Consider the following 18,777-nt stretch of genomic DNA (forward strand, 5'->3'; position numbering starts at 1 on the left):
AGCAGTTTAAAGTGTGAGATGAATCTGAAGGGGTTTGTCTTCTAGAGATCCTAATGGAACTGGACCTTTCACTACTTCTCTGGTTGGGGATTATGCCCTGGAGTAAGAGTCTGAAGAAAGTGATATTCTCCTTTTTTTATGATGATGGCGTCAATCCTTTCAAGGCCTCTGAAGAGACAGAAGCTGGTTTGTGGTGTTGATGTTGATGGAGAGGGTCTCCTTGGTGTTGACAGCGATTAAGGTGACCTTGAAGTCAAAGGTGGTCTCGACGTCGACTTTCTATGCCTTCTCAACATCTATTTCGATGTCATGAATATACCATGCCTCGATGTTGAGCATTTTGCCACAGTACTTGTTTGACATTGAAGGCCTCGATATTGAATGGGATCGGCTCTTCTTTCCTCCTATGCTTTTTAAATATACCCCTAGGATTGTCCCTCAAACAACAGGAGGGTACAGAGATAGATGGCAAAACTTCCCCATGTGACTTCCTGATGCTGCCTCCTGAATTCTCTCCTGCAGGCTGTACAGTCTATCCTTCAGGGTTCTCATGGACATTTTTTGGTAATGTCTGCAGTCTTCAGGATGGCGATTCTCTGGAATGCATACTATACAGAAGTCATTGGATTAAACTGGGCTTTTTTCTTGACACAGGCAAGGCACTTCACATAAAGTGAAGGCATTCTGATTGGAAAATTTAAAATATTCATGTCAGAAATTACGTGAAAAATCTCTCCAGCCTGGACGATCCTGTTGCTAGGAGCCGAAAAATGAACTGACCCGTCACATCTTGGGCATGATGGGACTCTGGAGGAAGGGTGAGGCCATTAAAATCACAGTGGCAGTTTTTTATGCTTTACTTGTGAAGCCTACCTGCTGCCACTGACCTGCATTCCAATCATGTTTCTTTTTTCAAATATTTGGAGATATTTTTGAATGAAAGAATAAAGGAAAATTGGCCATTTCTAGCATTCATAAGGCTGCAAAATACTTTGTTTTGTATATACACTTTCTCTACAAAAAGTGTTTGTATCTATTGCGATCGCTCTTGAATTATCTTCAAACGAAACAAAGAAGACACCAATGCAGTTACTTATTTTTGCTTTATTCGCCTTCTACCATAACGCGTTTCAGCTGTGCAAGCTGCCTTGGTCACCGGCCATGCACGTGTTGTGTCATTGTTTTTATGTTTTTGCCCTTCGTGGAGATTGACGCAAGACTATCGTTTGTTGATGTTACATCGGTAATCAGCACACTGGTTACATTTTCTTCCACAATTTATCCATAGTTCATATTCTATAGATACAATACTTTGACTTCTATTGTTCATTGAATTTTACACTTTAGTTCATTATTTATACGCACCCTATATACATTGCTCTAACACATACCATGATGTTACTCATTGTAGGCAAGTGCCATAATGGTGTACAGCCTCCAATTCTTCTATATAGTGGGGATGTTGTTTCTCATAATAATTCATTGTCATGATGGATACACACCATTTTTTCTCAATCAGTTACCTCCCCTCTATGCGCAATTGAACTTTCATGATTGGTATTCCCACTACATTCATATCCAGCATTTCATTTTGGCTAATTTATAATGTATCTACTGGCGAGTGCTTTAGTGATCTTCCCATCATTCCTGATGTATCACTGATCCCATCACTGCATGGCTCCTCTCCAATTGTAGTCACTCTTCTCTACAATTTACTGACTAGGAGTTAATCCCTTGTGGGTTATTGGACATGCAAACTTAGCTATTCATAGGAATCAATTAATCAAATGCTGTTAATTTCTCTTCCTACATGTAGTCACTTTCTGTTATCTACCAGGTACATTTATTTTGCACATGCTTTCATGGGGTCATATTACTGACTTTATAGGTTGTATGAACTAAAATCCTGTATCTATCTCACACTGGTGAAAAGAATAAAAAAAGACAAAGTAAGAGAGAGAAGTTGTAAAGAAGGACAAGATATGATGCTCATGTTATAATATTCTTGTCCTGTCATCTTCCTCTCTTTAGAGACTTGAATGTAACTCCTCATGGTAGTTTAAACGTTAGGTATTTTACAATCTAAATTGATGATGTACCTCATTTTCAGTTCTCTCAACAATTTAGTGCGGTCACCCCCTCTTTTACTGGCAGGTACTGCATCTATCACAAAATACTTGATTTGTTTGGAGTCTTTCTGATGAAACATTTTACAATACCGTGCCACTGGATATGTATGTTCATCGTTTGTGATCGCCCTCATGTGCTGTAATATTCTCTTATGGACCAGCAGTGTAGTGCTTCCTACATACATTAAATTTCATGTGCAAGTCAAAATGCTCCCTTGATTTTCACTGCTCTTGTGTTAAAAGGGTCAGAAATGTCATGGTGTTTTGTACTATACTGCGGGCCATGCAGCGTGAGCATTTTCTGAAGCATGGCTGATGTAGTAACCAACGCTGTGTCTCCGAGCTGCTCCATGCTACTGCATCCTTCAGGAATAGTGCCCTCCTGTATGTAATTAACGGATATTTTGGCACTAATTTCCCTATTACTGGATCTGATTTAACCATGTGCAATTTTTTCTCAAAAGTGCTCTTGTTTCTTTTTCTTGGCTATTAAAAGGTGTTAAAAATCTCATTGCTGCCTGCGCTCCTTTTGTTTTCATTGTGTTCGATTTGGAAAACAAAATTGCTTCCCCCCTTTTTTTTTGTTTGTCGCCTTTCGTACTGCCTTTACTACTGTGGCACTGTAACCAAACCTGCTTTCCATCTCATCCTAGCATTTTTTCAGGCCATGATCTGTGCTGCAGTTTCTTCTAGCACGCGTAATTTCACTATATGGAATACCCATCTTTGTGTGATTAGGATGAAAACTAGAGGCATGGAGGGTTGTGTTCCCTGCTGTGTTTTTTCCATTGTAACCTCGTTTCCAGTTTCCCTTCATGCACATACACCTCTATATCAAGGAATGTTACCATGGATGTGCTTATGTCATACATGAAATGTGAATTTAGATCATTGATGCTCAAATTTCGTATAAACTGCTCCGCCGAGTCTACAGACCCCTTCCACACCACAAACAGATAATCTATAAATCTGGTCCAGATTATGATGTGTTCTGCCCATGTTTCTTCAATGTCCCTGCAGAGCACCTGTTACTCCCACCAGCCCACATGCATAACTGGGGGCAAAACAGGTGCCCATTGCAGTTCCACATATCTGTTGGTACAGCTCTCCCCCAAACATGAAGAAGCAGCCTTCCAGACACCTCTTAGCCATGGTTAATTACATCTGAATATGACTGTGAAGGGTGACTGATCTGCTTTGAAGAAAATGGAGCATAGCTCTCAAACCATCTGTGTGTGATACACTTGTGTACAACGCTGTGACGTCCATAGCAATTAACACAAAATCTTTTTCAATAGGAATAGCATATATCAACTTCAAAGTCCCCATTGCATTTTACATTCGCTGGTAATTCTTTTACATATCACTGAAGAAAACAAACCAATGTATTTAGAGGTGTTCATCGAGCTTCCTTTAGCTGAAATTATTTGGGCCACCTTGGTGGGTTGAGTGCGTTCTTGTGGACTTTTGGAATTAAAGCAGTATTTCCCAAGAATAAATATTCATCATATGATAAGAGGCCATCATTCATCCAACTCCCTTTATCAGAGTTCCATATCACAATGTGCTTACTTTTTCTCAGTTTTGCTACTAGATTCTCCTACTTCCACATGGCAAGTGGTTTCTTCCTATTCTTTGAGTTGACTTTCATGTCTAATTTCTTTATTTCTTCCACTATTGAATCATGGAAGGTGTCAGAGTCTCTTGTAGAAGTAGGCATGGTCCTTGAGCGTGGTTGGAAGGGGGTAGATGCAGCCCCCAATACCTCCATATTATGCTCCTGTATAATGTCAAGATCTGTCAACTGGATATTGGGCTGTTCATTTTCACTTTCCAGTTGTCTAATGGTTCTCAACAGGGACAAGGGCGCAATAGTTATATTGTCTTCAATAGTCCCTGAGCAAATCTGTTACCAGGTTGGGTCTGTTACTTGGTTTGTTGTTGAGTGTGCACTTTTAAAAGCTTTAATTTCCTCACAAATTTAAAGGCATTGATCCTTGTCGGTGCATAATCTAATGGACACTCTGGACAATAAAGACAGTCCCAATATATATATATTTGCAAAATGCTCTAGCATTCCGCACATTGGCGGGACGAATCATTGCCCAGGACTTTGAGGTATATGCCCTGGAAGAGAGCTATGATTACAAGGAGCTAGCCTTTGTCTCTACTTCATGGGATGATCACTGATAGATATATATCATCGAACAGAAGAGCAAGGCAATACTGGAAAATGAGTGGTGTTAAATATATTCTGAACTAAGACAATAATGCCCTATTCTGGTATAAATAGTAAACTAAAGCATGCAAATCTCAGAATTTGGAATAATTACCAAAAAGACTTTAGTAGCTTCTCTACGGCTTGTGGGATTTTTTTTACCATTTTAAAATAAGATAAAGTAGGAAATGTTTTACCTACAAGTAGACTGGAAAGATGTGGTAAAACCAGTACGACCAAGCTCAAGTGACAAAACGCGGTTTGTTTTTCCCCAGCATTTTTGATTTTGCCAAGTAGAGAAACAAAACCATTTTAACATCCAACATTTATAAAGATCTCTGTTGCATAAACTTCTTTTTGGGAAAAAGTAGGTAAAACAGATTGGTTAGTAAGGAAAACTGGCTCTAACTTAGTAAGAAATCTGGATGGATTCCCATGATCATTCTTATGAACACTGCTCTTGGTTCATGGATACACAGTGCCTGAAGATCATTAGTCTTGCATATTGAAGTAATAGCTATCAAGAAAGCTGCCTACCAGAATAGATGTTGTACAAACAAAGGAAAAGAAGCAATTGATGGGTGGAATACTGAACAATGCAAATATTCACCCCCAGTCACACAGATCTGGGTTTAATCCATCATTCTTTTGCTCACCACGCCACCCCAGTTTGGACCCAGCCATATGCAAATCAGTCTTGACCCTGTGCCTCATGGGAACAGTCCAGCCCGAACTGCCAAGCATGGTCCTCCCTGGACAGGAAACAAGAATCCTGGGACCGGTTTCTGGGCATCACGCCTCATCAGCCAGGCTAGCTAGAATCCAGTGGCGCTGCGAGTAAGGGACCCATTTCTGGGCATACCCTTCCCACTTAGAGTCAAAAATGCAAAAGAAACAATTCATGGAAAGAATGCTAAACAATGAAAACGTTCACCCCCAGTCACAAAGATCTGGGTTTAATCCATCATTCTTTTGCTCACTACACCACCCTAGTTTGGACCCAGCAATATGCAAATCAGTCTTGACCCTGTGCCTCATGGGAACAGTCCAGCCTGAACTGCCAAGCCAGGTCCTCCCACTGGGATGAATGTATGACATTGTTCTGCATTTTGTCCATCAATTGTATTTTTGCATTTGTCACCCTGAGTGGGACGGATATGCCCAGACGTGGCTCCTGTGCTCTCCATGCCACTGGGGTCAAGCTATCCTGGTTGATGAGGGGTGAAACCCCGAAACCGGTCCTAGAATGCTTGCTTCCAGTCCAGTGAGGGTCTGGCCAGGCAGTTTGGGCTGGACTGCTCCCACTGAGCACAGGGTCAAGACTGATTTGCATATGGCTGGGTTCAACCTGGAATGGCATGGGGAGCAACAAAACAATGGATTTAGGCCTAGATCTCTGTACTGGGGTGAATATATGACATTGTTCTGCATTCTGTCCATCAATTGTTCTTTTTGTACAAAGAAAGCACACCTTGAAAAACAGTATGGGTATTTGTGAGTTAATCCTAACCCAGGACCTATATTGTCTGTTCATACTGAAACCGGGGCAAAGGAGGACTCAGAACCTGATTTAGTGGCAGCCACCCCTCCATGATATACTGTTGTCAGACTTGATCGATCCACTCGCAAAGGTGGGGGATTAGCTATTATCTCAAGAAACTTGGTGATGAGCATGCTAGAGTCAATTAGAGCGGGCCCTCAAGACATCTGTGCAGTTGTGCGGTATAGACTTAAAGTCAACAATAATCTCTCCCTCTCCGGTCTCCTTGTTTACCGCCCCTGCTGGCTCTCGAATTAAGTTTAGCGCGGCCTGGGTTCAAGTTCTGGAACCTTACATTGCGAATCCTAATGTCACTATACTAGGAGACTTTAACTTCCATTTGGAAGATAAGGAGTGCACTGATTGTCACCTTTGTAGGGCTCATGAAGGACTTTGGCTTTTCTCAACTGGTAAATTCTCGTACCCACACAGCTGGCCATATGCTGGATGGAATGTTTGCCAATCATTTGGCATTGGAGCTGGGAGACACCCTCACACTAACTGGACAGACCATCAAGCGGTACCTTTTAGAATCCTTCTTCAAAAGGGAAAAGAACGGTCGCAGTGCAAGCTCATATCTTATAGAAGCTGAAGTAAAATCTCCTCCAGAGCTATGGAACGGGCCCTTAGTGCAGCATTGGTGAATAACAACCGCTCACAGGAATTTATGGCCGATGATTTCAATACATGGGTGACAGCCGCTATTGAACAAGTTGCCCCTATTATAAACAAGACTGGTACTAGAATTAAAGCTTCTGCACCCTGGTACTTTGATGAACTAAAGGACCTCAGGTGGAAATGCCAGAGGCAAAAACGAAGATGGTGGATTTCTCGCTCTTCTGAGGAAAATTTAAAAAACAGACCTGATTCTCATGTATAAGAGCACCACTGTGGCTGTAAAATCCTCATAATATGTTAATAAAATAAGATCTGCCAGCTACACCCCCAATAAACTCTTCAGAGTGGTTAAAGAAATCTCCACTCCCCCGTTCAGAATTCCTAATGTTTCTACAACAATGTTGCAGTGTGTTTGAAGAACTACGCTTAAGGTTAATGAGAACAACTCTCTCCTCACTACAGTGGGAGAGGATTTTGATGATCAGCCTCCCACTGTAATGATGTTCACTTTCTCCCCCACATCCTTTATGAAGATAAAAAACCTTTGCATGCACTTGACATCAGGTTCACTGGATGACCCCTGTTTTCCCAAAGTCTTACAGCTTGTACCAGATCTGATTGCAACCTTCCTGGAAAAAGATTTAATCAGTTAATATTGGGATTGTTTCCCCAACTCTGGAAGGCAGTGGTTATCCCCTCCAAAAAGAAACCAATTGGGGACTCAGAAAAACTTAAAAATCTTTGCCCCATCTCGCTCTGACTAAAATGTTTGAAAAATATATTAATCAATTGGCCAAGTTTATCACCATCCAAGACCTTCTGGACCCCTCGCAGAATAGTTTTTGGAGTGGTCATAGTACTTCATCTGCTATGGTTGCCAGGGTAGATACCATTCAATGCCAAGTGGATCAAGGAGGCGCGGCCATCCCGGTAACGTTGCATCTGTCAGCAGCATCCAACACAATATCCCACACTCGCTAGGTGCAAAGATTGCGCCAAGCAGGGTTAAGGGATACTGCTTTGTATCTTTTGGGCCGCTTCCGGACTAATAGGAGACTGCTGTGGAGACTGAAGGGCGGAACATTTCTGGCTCGCATTTGGGGTGCTGCAGGGGTCTTCCCTCAGCTGCACACTGTTTATTCGGTCTGTCACCCCCTGGCAAAACTGGTGCAATCATTCAGCTTTCAGGTGCTACCCTATAGGGACGACACCCCGATTGTCTCAATATCTAACAAGATGGTGTCAGCTGCAGAAAATTTCTAAATTTGAATGACTGACCTTAGCATCTGGATGAAGGAAAAATGTCAAACTAAATGCCGAAAAAACAGTTCTTGGTATTTGGGTCACAACATTTGGTGTGGTCTGAATTATGGTGGCCAGAGATGTGCGGTCCATTACCAACTCCTGTTGGCTCTGCAAAAAACCTGGGTGTTATTCTTGATAATCCCCTTAACTTTTGACTCCTAGGTCAATAGGACCGTGGGTTGTTTTTAAAAAATTATTACAACTATGCTGAAAAAGATTTCCCCTCTGTTACCAGCTGATCTTAGTGTAGCAGTAGTTATTGCATTAGTCACTTCAAGCTTGGACTATTGCAATGCATTATATATAAATATCAACAAGTCATCACTCAGCAAACTAGGAAAAGGAAGGACCGTGCTCTCTGCATTGCCTACCAGTTAGGAAGTGAGTGACTTTTAAAGCACTCTGTCTAGTCCATCTTGCCCTCCACCTCCAGGGGCCTGTACCAGAGGACAGCATTCCACTTGTACTGCCCTAAGAGACAGCTTAGATCTTTCTTGCAGAATAAGGTGAACATTCTGAGATTTCAGAAAGCCAGATTGGGTGGTCATTCCTTTTCTGTCACAGCGGCCAAGCTGTGGAACACGCTGCTCCTGCATACTGTGAGTTTAACCTCCTATATGACCTTGCACAAGCAACTGGAAACTTGGCTTTTCTCTCATCCCTGATTGAAATTCTTTGTTTTCTCTCTAAAGTCCTTTTCATCCGGTGGCAGCCCTTTGAAGCCTGTGGGCATAGTGTGCTTTACAAACTAGCTTAATGCGTACGTGGTTATACATGTATAAGCAAGACAGACAGTGGTTATCCAAGGACTCATTTACCAAGATATTAATGCAATCTGCTACACTGCTTGACCACACTTAAGTGACTTTTTCAATTCTACTTTTAACTGGACCTCTACTAGTGCCATACTTTCTATAAACTGCACGGTTGTTGTCCATGATGTGTGTCTTTGTTGGGAGTTTTATTCAAGTCTGACCTAGCTGGTTTTTTTTTTGCTACAGCCTGAAGATACTATGAGAAGTCAATTACATAGCACTGGTGTACAGCACTTTACAAGTACTAGAGTTATTTAACCAAAGGGACATGTTCAGGCACTGTCACGTGTCCAACCTATCTGATCTAGGTTGTTTGCATGTATGCATCTTGATTCACAATCCTTGTTGCTCGTCATTGTGTGATCACTTGGGGGCACCAATCAATTTTTAGCGTTCTTTGACTACTGTGCACGTTATGAAAGTTGAAAAAAAGTATTTTGTTTTCATTGAATGGGTTAGTGTTCTATTTCAAGACTTAACTAACAGAATTCAACAAGAAAGGTCTGAAGGTTTTAAGAGATTGCGCAAAGATAAAGCTTGCTCAAAAACAACAGAGTAGCAGGAATTCCTGTAAAAAGGGGAGGACATGTCTATGGAGGCTGGAGGTATGAAGGAGGAGGTCTGAGAACAGAGTAAGAATCAGGCCAATCACTGTAGCAAGATCACAAGTGCAACACTTCCTTGGGAGCCTAAGAAGTGTCATTACCTGAACAATGTTACTGAGCAATTTTCTTTGTTTTATGGTTCCCACTGGTGTTAATTTGTTCGCTGTTTGGTTTCTGCACTTTTGTTTTTCCCTTATTGCACTCTCTTGCGTTTTTCTTTCTTTACACCATGTGCCCTCAGCTGTTTTATTTGCATTCACCTAAAAAAAACTTCTTACCAGAATTCCTCTACTTCAGACAGTTCCTCTATTTTGGTGTCCTGGTGAGCCCAAGCCCAGCTGGTTTTCCTGGTGTCTCCAGGGATCATTAAATGCTTTTGTCATTGGAGCACTAGGTAAGACATACTCATGGGAGATCGGACTGAGACATATGTATGATCAGTACCCATATTCACAGAGTTATCTTGTGTGTTTCAAATAGGCAAATCACCACACAATTTTATACTACTGGGGGACATAGCCTGTTGCCAGAGAACAAAGTCTGTGAAAGATGATCCAAGACTCCAGAGTTTCACTCCCTTTCCCCAGTTGTCCTTGTAGAAATTACATTAAAGCGATGGTTGTCACTCTCCACTCTGTTCCTAACCTATTGTGTGAAAGATTGGAGGATTATCGCCTGCGTTTTTACCATGTAGTAACGAAATCCTCTTCACAGTCGTGACACCACATAGGCATTTTTTACCAATTTGCTTTGCTTTAAACTTAGTAATACCTTATAAAATTAGTCCTTAGTGAACCACTGTCTTGCATACTAAGGATAAATGTTGTACGCAGGTGTTATGCCTTGGATCTATTGGTGGACTCCTGAGTTTTATAGGTTTATATTTATGTCACAAAGAGGAGAAAGTCTGAGAGTTGGAGGGAACACGTTTTCTGAAACCTAATAAGAAGTTTCCAATTTGGGGTTTTTGAACAAAGGGGGTTTGTAAAGGACTATTTGGTAAGACATAATGGCTGCAAGATGCACCTTAAATGATGATCATTGCGCGCCTGATCAAGGCAGGCCCAGAAGAGGTGGGAGAAGTACATTACTACGACACTTAGTTGTCCTGCAATAATTTTGTATACACAAAATGCGACACCTTTTAAAGGCACTAGAGGCAATGGTAGGAAGCATGCTTCTCCAAGAATTCCATGCACAATTCTGGGTATAATATGGGCTTATTTGGGAACTCGGCCACAAAGGTTAACAAAGAATAGTTGGGGTGCAGGATCAATTCCCTGGAACTTGGAAAGAAGGTGTGGCAGACTAAGCAGTATAGCGTGGAGCTTCCGACATGTGCAGGTGTGTCTTTAAACCATGCTCAAGCTACAAGAAACATCTTTACTTTGGAATATGTCAACTTAATGAGAAGTAGGAAAGTATAGAGAAATTTCCCGAACTGATCAAAGGAACATTCCCCTTCCGTCTTGGCTGGAAGAATCTGGTGGTAGAAATTGGGAATTTGCCATTTGCTGCCATGCAAGCAGCCATATTTGTGGGAAGCTGCATTAGATAAAGTAGCACTTAGGTGTTAAAGCTCTATTGTGTTTTTCTTGGTACAGACAGCTGAGAGCAGTGGCAGTTGGTGGAATTTAAAAGTGGTGCGTCATAAGACCAATTAATGAACTTTGGGCCATGAGCATAGCTGGACCTTCTTTTCCCAAAGAAAATGCAACATGGTGCATTTTCCAGCACAATTTCTCTAATAAATTAACCAAAAACTGTCCTTATAGGCATTTTTAAAGGAATTATAGAGTTTCTAGTTTGCTAAGCAAGCTGGGCACCCCAGGGCTGAGTACCAAGCAAGGCAGCTTGGTATCTCCAACCTATTTTCAGTATAAAACACAATAAATAAACATCCAGTGAGAGACATAGCCACACACATGCAATTTTATTCCTACCCATAATGCATGCTGGTCTTTCTTCTTTGCATCAGCTGGTCAAAGTTGATTGCACAGGAGGCCAATGAATTCTTGATGACACAATAAATAGCTATAAGTACAAGAAATATACACTCAAATCGTTTAATTTTTAAGAAAACAATCACAATTTAAAATTTATGAGAAGGGCAGGTTTAATTATTCGTAATCAAACATTAAACGTAATACTTTGTACATAGCATTAGAGGACCTTAGGTCTACCATTACTTCAGAATACTTTTAAATAAATATACATTACGACATCAAACGTACACCTATATTGCTACAAATATAAGAAATATACATTCAAAATTAACTTATTTAGAAAGAGAAAATCTTTATATTCATATGTAGGATAACATTAATTTTTAAAACAATTAAACATCTCAGGTTTAAGTACTTTGCACATCACTCTGAACCCCTTAAGGCAGCCAGAAATGCAGAAAACGTTCAAATAAAAATAATTTATAAAATTTAATAAACATGCTGTAAACTTTAAGAAATATTCCCACAGAAACAAAAATGTAATTTTTAGACAGATGCAAAATATTTAATATGAATTAACGTTTCAGTTGCTTTTTCGAGATTTCTGGTATTTCTTTTTTCTGAAGCTTTTTTTCCATTGACAACATGGACAATGCATTCATTTGAATTTCCGCTAATGTGTTTCATCCATCAATTGTGTGTCTTTTGCTTTCTCGCCCTAAGTGCACTGGGTATGCCCAGACGTGGGTCCCGGGCTCACTGTGACACTGGATTCAAGCTATCCTGGCTGAAAAGGGGAGAAACCCCAAAACCGGTCCTAGGATGCTTATTTCTGGTCCAGGGAGGACCTGGCTTGGCAGTTCGGGCTGGACTGTTCCCATGAGGCACAGGGCCAAGACTGATTTGCATATGGCCAGGTCTAAACTGGGGTGGTATGGTGAGCGAAAGAATGATGGATTTAACCCAGATCTCTTGACTGGGGGTGAGTGTTTTGATTGGTTCTGCATTCCGTCCATCAATTATGTATCTTCTGCTTTATCGCCCTAAGTGCGCCGGGTAAGCCCAGACGTGGGTCCCGGGCTCACTGTGCCACTGGATTCAAGCTATCCTGGCTGAAGAGGTGTGAAATCCCGAAACTGGTCCTAGGATGCTTATTTCCGGTCCAGGGAGGACCTGGCTTGGCAGTTCGGGCTGGACTGTTCCCATGAGGCACAGGGCCAAGGCTGATTTGCATATGGCCAGGTCTAAACTGGGGTGGCACGGGGAGCAAAAGAATGATGGATTTAAACCAGATCTATTGACTGGGGGTGGGTGTTTTGATTGGTTCTGCATTCCGTCCATCAATTGTGTGTCTTTTGCTTTTTTCCATTGACAGCATGGACAATGCATTAATTTGAACTTTTGCTAATGCGTTTCATATCAGTGTAGAGTAACGTTGTGAGGAAAGTGGTGTACTATATGGAGTGGTTGTGTGACCCTGCTATGTAATGCAATCATAATACCATTTTGGGTTCAGTCATACTCGTTTGCAAAACCTTAGCTCAACCCTGGGGTAGCTGTGGCTTCGATCAATCAGGTTTTGACAAAGGAGTTAGTGTAGAGCATTAAACAGCACCAAAACTATTGAATAAGAAAGCAACAAGACTCAAGAAATGCAATGCCAATTTATAAAAAACTGTATTTTTTAAATACATTTCTAGCCAACAAGATCCACCACAGGGTCCCAGAGATACAAATACTTGGAGAAACAAATCGCAGCTTTATACGCAACCACAAAAAACCATTGGTAAGTACTGCAAGTTTGGTACTTCAAAACTTTTTGGGGAAACTTTTATCAAAGTTGAGTGGTCACTTCCAGTTACTTTGGGCAACCAACTCTGGCAGGGAGCAGGCCAGGGGGACTAAAAAAAAGCCCAAAGATTAGTTATCTTGAATAAAAAACTGTTTCCAGCCCAGTGATAATGGCAACTTGCCATTGACTCTTAGAGTGGCCCTGATGCAAGGGATGCAGGATACAGAGTGACTGACAGCGCTATTCCCCAGTTCATGGTCTTGGTGGGGCAACTTTGGCCACAATGGTCGATGTCCCTGAAAATTCTGATAGGCCCAGCAAATGTCCAATTGCCACTTGACTACTGGGTCTCTGGTCACAACGAAACCAGTGGATCACATTCTCCGATAGCTTTCCTTCAGGGCAACAAAATGCACTCCGATAACTCTCCTGGGTCCAGCAGACTCGGGTGCAACCTTTGAGAGTTGGCACTCAGTTTCCCAGCCTGCACTTCGGCAGAGGGCAGAACTATGGTGATCTTGGCTACCAACTCACCAAGGCAGGCTTCCTCAGCTTTCGTGGCCCTGGTGTTGGAACAGGAAGTCAGCCAACTGACTGAGTCTCCACTTCGTCTGGGGCTCGGGATTACTTCTTTTTAAGCATGCCACCACAAGCAGTCTTCTTTTCTCTAGGCCAAGGATCAGCAGGTGAAGTCCAAACTTAAGTGCAGCCTCTCTTTGCCAAGTCCAAGGTCAGCAGCACAGTCCTTCTCCAGTACAGGTTAGATCTGATGTCAGGGAGGTGAGGGGTGCTCCTTTATGCCCAGAAAGTGCACTCAGGGGATGTGGCGGTCACTAGCTAATGGGAGACTTGGGTACTTCCCACCTGATGACAACTTCTTGTCAAGTGTGCCATCTAGCTATCACAATGCTGTGTTCTGCCCTCTCTCAAGATGGCAGAATCCATCTCTCGGCTCATCCAAATGCAGCAGCAGCCTGAAAACGCCCGGTATTACCAGCGCCAGAGCCTCACTCAAAACAAAATAGAGACAAACACTAAAACAAAAACAAAAAAAGCCCTGCCACCCCACGGTTGTGTTACCAATGCCCTGGACTAGTGGGCATTTTTTGGATTTCGGATTCCTCCGCGGGCAGCTATCAAAAGGGGGGGCAGCTGCCCACAGAGGATCCTCAGCACCCCATGACCCTTCTCCCTGTCTCCCCTCACCCCACCAACTGAGCCCTCTCAGCCCACTCGGATCCTCCCAGCGGTGAGGTGAAGAACATTCAAAACTAGGCAGGAGCCTGGGAATTACAGGATACAATAACAAACAAAACCAACCAACAACAAGCAAAATACAGTAAAGCCTTCAAGTCCTCAAATTTAGTCAACCTCATCACACTCAATATAACAGAAAAGAGGACCTGAGTAAAACACCAACAACTTTTTGGAGCGCAAGGAAGATACAAATTAAGCACCCCTGACCTCACCCCCGTTCTCACCCTAAGGAAAACACAGAGAGGAAAACAAGGCATCAAGCCACCAGCTACTGGAGGAAATAAAGAAACAAACACACAAACAAAAACAGGGGGCGACCCTCATTCGAACACAAAACAGTTGCGAAAGGAGAGACAGCAGGGAAGTTAGAGCCTAAGCCCAGTAAACATTTAAGACATGAGATCAGGGCGTGTGCGGGGAGCCGTCCAGCCCAGACAAGCAGGGAGTAAGAGAAAGAAGTGTAAATCTGGTTCAACTACAGCCCAAATCTCCCTCAGCTCAATAGAGGTCGACCTAACGGACATCACGCAACCAAGCAGGGGAACCTCCTCCAACCTTAAGGTCTCTCCAACCCAGCCCAAAATGTTCACATAGTTCAACTTCCTAAAAGACATTGGCGGTGCTGTCTATTCAAGCAACGCGGCACTTACAGGGCTTCAGTCCCCCCTCCAACTTGTTCAAGTTCTTCACTTGCCACAGCTAACTACAGCCTTAATTCACACTCAAGCCAGTGACCCGAGCTTTCCTCCAGCAGCGGAATACACTAACTCAGTCCTCAACAGGAATTCAACCTCAAGCGCACCGGGGGCATACTCCTTCTCATCCAGCACAACAGTAGCAGCGCCTACGCCGACTACACATCATTTAGCCCAAAAAAATCGTACTTCTGGCGACCGCCGAACACCTAACGAAGCCTTTAGAGGGTCACTCAGACACCAAGCCAATTCAACTACTGGCAGACCAGGCTTCAGACAGTTCATACTATCCAGCAACAGCAACGCCCCTGCCCCAAGCAGCAGGGGATATTCAGCAAGAGCTTACACCAACAAGAACAAGCCAAACAACGCCCATGGAAAAGAGAAATCAGAATAAACAACTGCTGACAGCCCCTCAAAACAGCATCCCCAAACCCCTCAGTGGATGAGACAAGCGGGACGCAATCTCCATTGGCATCTCATGGGAAAGGCATGTGCAGCCTGCATCCACCTGTCATTGCCGACATTACTAACATCAATAGCTCGGATCTTAGCCACACTAGTATCAACACGCTGACTCCAACAGCGACCACTAACGAGTCCAAGCAGGATGAAGGTAGGGCGGCACTATCCTATCTGAGCACCCAAGAATGGGAGGACATGTTAGCAGCATACTCTCTAAACCGTCAAATAGGCATGCCTCCTGGGAAGCCATCTTCAAATTCTTCAGCTGACAGCCAGCCCCCAAGGGACACAGGGGATCGAAAGGAGATGGTTGGGACAAAATAACAAAATGGAACTGTTTGGGCCTCCATCCTAAACACTGTGCAATTGTCGGTGGAGGCGTTCCAATATCAGTCTGCAAAATGGACATACAGCTCACCCTACTAAACACCCTGGCAGTGTTCACAGCTGGCATAGGTGAAAAACTGGGGGACCTCAATGGCCTAATTAGAAGAGCACAGACGGAGGCACACCTTCGATGCGGCTGTAGTCAGATCGTGGATAAACTTACGACCCTTCCAACAATGCTCACAACGGTACTCAATGAGCTGAAGATCACATCACTAGCCAACGCTGCCCGCTCTCCAGCTGGTGCTGTCTCTTCAAAACCCCCAGCCCTTGAATGCGAGGAAGGAGATTCAGCCAGCTCAACTAATCGGAATCTCATAGGCAGCAACTCTCGCACCCAGCATAAAGTGGGGTGTCCACGCACTGCCAAAGAATGTTCTAAGTCAGTCCTAACTGACTCATCCATCACCAAAGTAAATGCCAAACAGCGCCGCCAGCAGAAACGGATGGGACGGAATCAAAAATCACTTCCCCTCAACCAAGCAGTTACCTACTCAATCTTCGGCAAGCATAGCTCTAAATCAGAGTCTGACCCCAAAGAGGGGTGCAAGCAACACATAGCTCTGGCTCAAACAAGCATCCTTCAAAACACAGCAGCATCACCAGGGCCTTCTAACACCGAACGGTCCCTAGCTGTCACAAATAACAGGAACTCGCCACAGGCAATGCCAGCTCTCCACAGAGGAAACGCTATCATCAACCCAAGTGTAATTTCTATATGCTCATCACAAAAGTCATCAAGCAACTCAATCTGGCCTGATGGACAAAGAGAATCTTTAATCATCACCGACCCTGCGACAGAAGAAAACAGGGTGTCCGAAACGGACGCAATCTGGCTAATGATCAATAATCAATACGTCCACAAAGACCAGACAAATAACAGCTTAAATCATAACATCGAAAAACTTGTTTCACCGAGAGAAGGAAAACAAATATGGAAGGCCCCAGACCAGCTACCTCAAGGGTCATTTAATCCGCAGGATTTGAGGCCACTGAGAGAAATAACACAGGCAAGAAACAGCGTAACCAATTACAGCCCCCCCCAAAGAGGTGCGGATACCGGAACTAAGGGAGGATGCACAACTTACCAATCAGCAAGAGCCCCCATTGTATGCTGGAGAATCTACAAATCAAGTGCAGGCCTCAAACAGATTGTCAATTAGCTCGAGTCTCACATTGCTCAAACCCGAGTACACATCAAAAGGGCACCAAGATATACTAAACAGGGGCAACGTCTTGAAACTACTAAGGGCCATTCCCAATCTAACAGATCTGAATACAACTGATCTTCTTGCAATAGAGTTTCTTGCACCGGAAAATCCAGCAATGCCTGAGGCAACGAGGGTGTCGTGGAAAACAGCTGCTATGGCCCAAAGAGTATTAACCCCTTGCGTGCGGGTTTATTTCTCCCGCCGTGCGGGAGAAATATACGGCGTTCGGGAACACTACGCCTCCCGGCCGTCGTGCGCACAAGCCCACCGTAATGCACGACGGCCGGGAGACGTCGTGCGCACGCAAGGGGTTAAACTAGCACCCCAATTTCGAAGCCTGGGGAATCAAGGTTACCCCCTTACCAAAATCCAGCTTACCCAGCGCCTCTTCTAAACCCCAGTCCAAGGCTTGGCCCCAATCGCTGCCCAAAGCCCCCAATTTCCGTCCTCAGAGGAGCACTGGGCTCCTCTCCTCAATCAAGGCCTCTCTACCGGGGTTCTAATTGTGCGCCTTATGGTGAAGAAGCTGTACCTGGAGAAGGTCTTCGGTTTGCTGAGCCAATCACAAGAACCCTAACCCTCTTTCCAGCAACTCAATGACATCATAGCCAAATGGACAGAGGCAACAATCGAAACAAAAAGGAAGTGTGTTTCGCCTTTGCTCATGGAACATCAATGGCCTATTCTCAAAAGCTTCTGATCTTGAATTTCTGCAATATTTCAAAACGTTCGATATAATTCTGTTGCAGGAAACGTGGTTGACTGAACCATTACATATACATGGGTTCCACTGCTTCACCATACCAGCTACAAAAGGAGGAAAAACCGGTCACTGTTGAGGTGGACCGGCAACTTATATATCAACAACTACCATACCTACAGTAGCCACAGTCGATCCAGGAACAGAGGTTGCCTTAACAACCAAATTCATTCTCTCTCTGGCAGGTGCACAAAAAGAAGTAACTATTGTCAACGCATATATTCACCCTAAACGTTTAGCAACAGATTCGGTGAAGCTATTTGGCCAAATAATTACTTATATAGGCAGCACTGAATCATCAAATATCATTCGGTCGGGGGACTTGAATCATTACTTATCGGGATCATCAGACGAATATGAAGCAAGATTCCAAACTTCATAATGCAATATACCAACACAAGGCGTCTTCACCCACGGAAAAATCAACAAGACAAACAGAAGCCTTCTCGAGGACTTGGAACACTTCAATCTTAGGCCCTTAACGGAGGATTTGCAGGCGACACTCCTCCTGTAGCCAGTTATTATACTGCAACAACTTCCTCGATTTTGGACTATACCTTTACTAGTCTCTCGTTTTCATTTATCATCAATTTCAGAATGGGGGACAAGGGAGATGGTGATCATCGCCCACAAAAATTAACTTTAGCTGCAACTGCTCCCTCTGGTATTCAGTTTGCCTCAGTCTTGGGCACCAATTATACGTCAGACTCCAAGAGAAATAAATTCATGGTAAATAACATCGAATCCCTGTCAGAATCGGCACTGAATTTCATACTCTCATATCCGACCAATATGGACTACATTCAAATCTGGGAACGCTTCACCAAGACGCTCAGTGAACTACACGCATCGCAAATAAAAATGAAGCACACTGCCATTCGAGCAAGCGAAAAGGGTAACTGCAGCACAAGGCGCGCAAATTAAAAGCCTCAAAAGAACTATAAACAGCTCAATAAGATCCTTGCGCCATGATCCTGGGAACCTCTTGCTATTCTCCTCTCTGCGTCAACAAAGAACTAATTGAAAGAAGTTGA

General features: G+C 43.4%; 1 long non-coding RNA gene across 1 annotated transcript in view; it reads right to left on the reverse strand.

Moving 5' to 3' along the window:
• LOC146802004 (uncharacterized) overlaps positions 1-18,777 on the reverse strand; it is a 171,924-nt gene that overhangs the window by 59,139 nt on the left and 94,008 nt on the right. The window contains exon 3 of the long non-coding RNA XR_014967683.1: positions 11,174-11,264. This is a non-coding gene — a long non-coding RNA (uncharacterized LOC146802004). The remainder of the gene's footprint in view (positions 1-11,173; positions 11,265-18,777) is intronic.

This window comes from Triturus cristatus, chromosome 8, assembly GCF_964204655.1.
Source record: "Triturus cristatus chromosome 8, aTriCri1.1, whole genome shotgun sequence".
In the NCBI taxonomy this organism is placed as follows: Eukaryota; Metazoa; Chordata; class Amphibia; order Caudata; family Salamandridae; genus Triturus; species Triturus cristatus.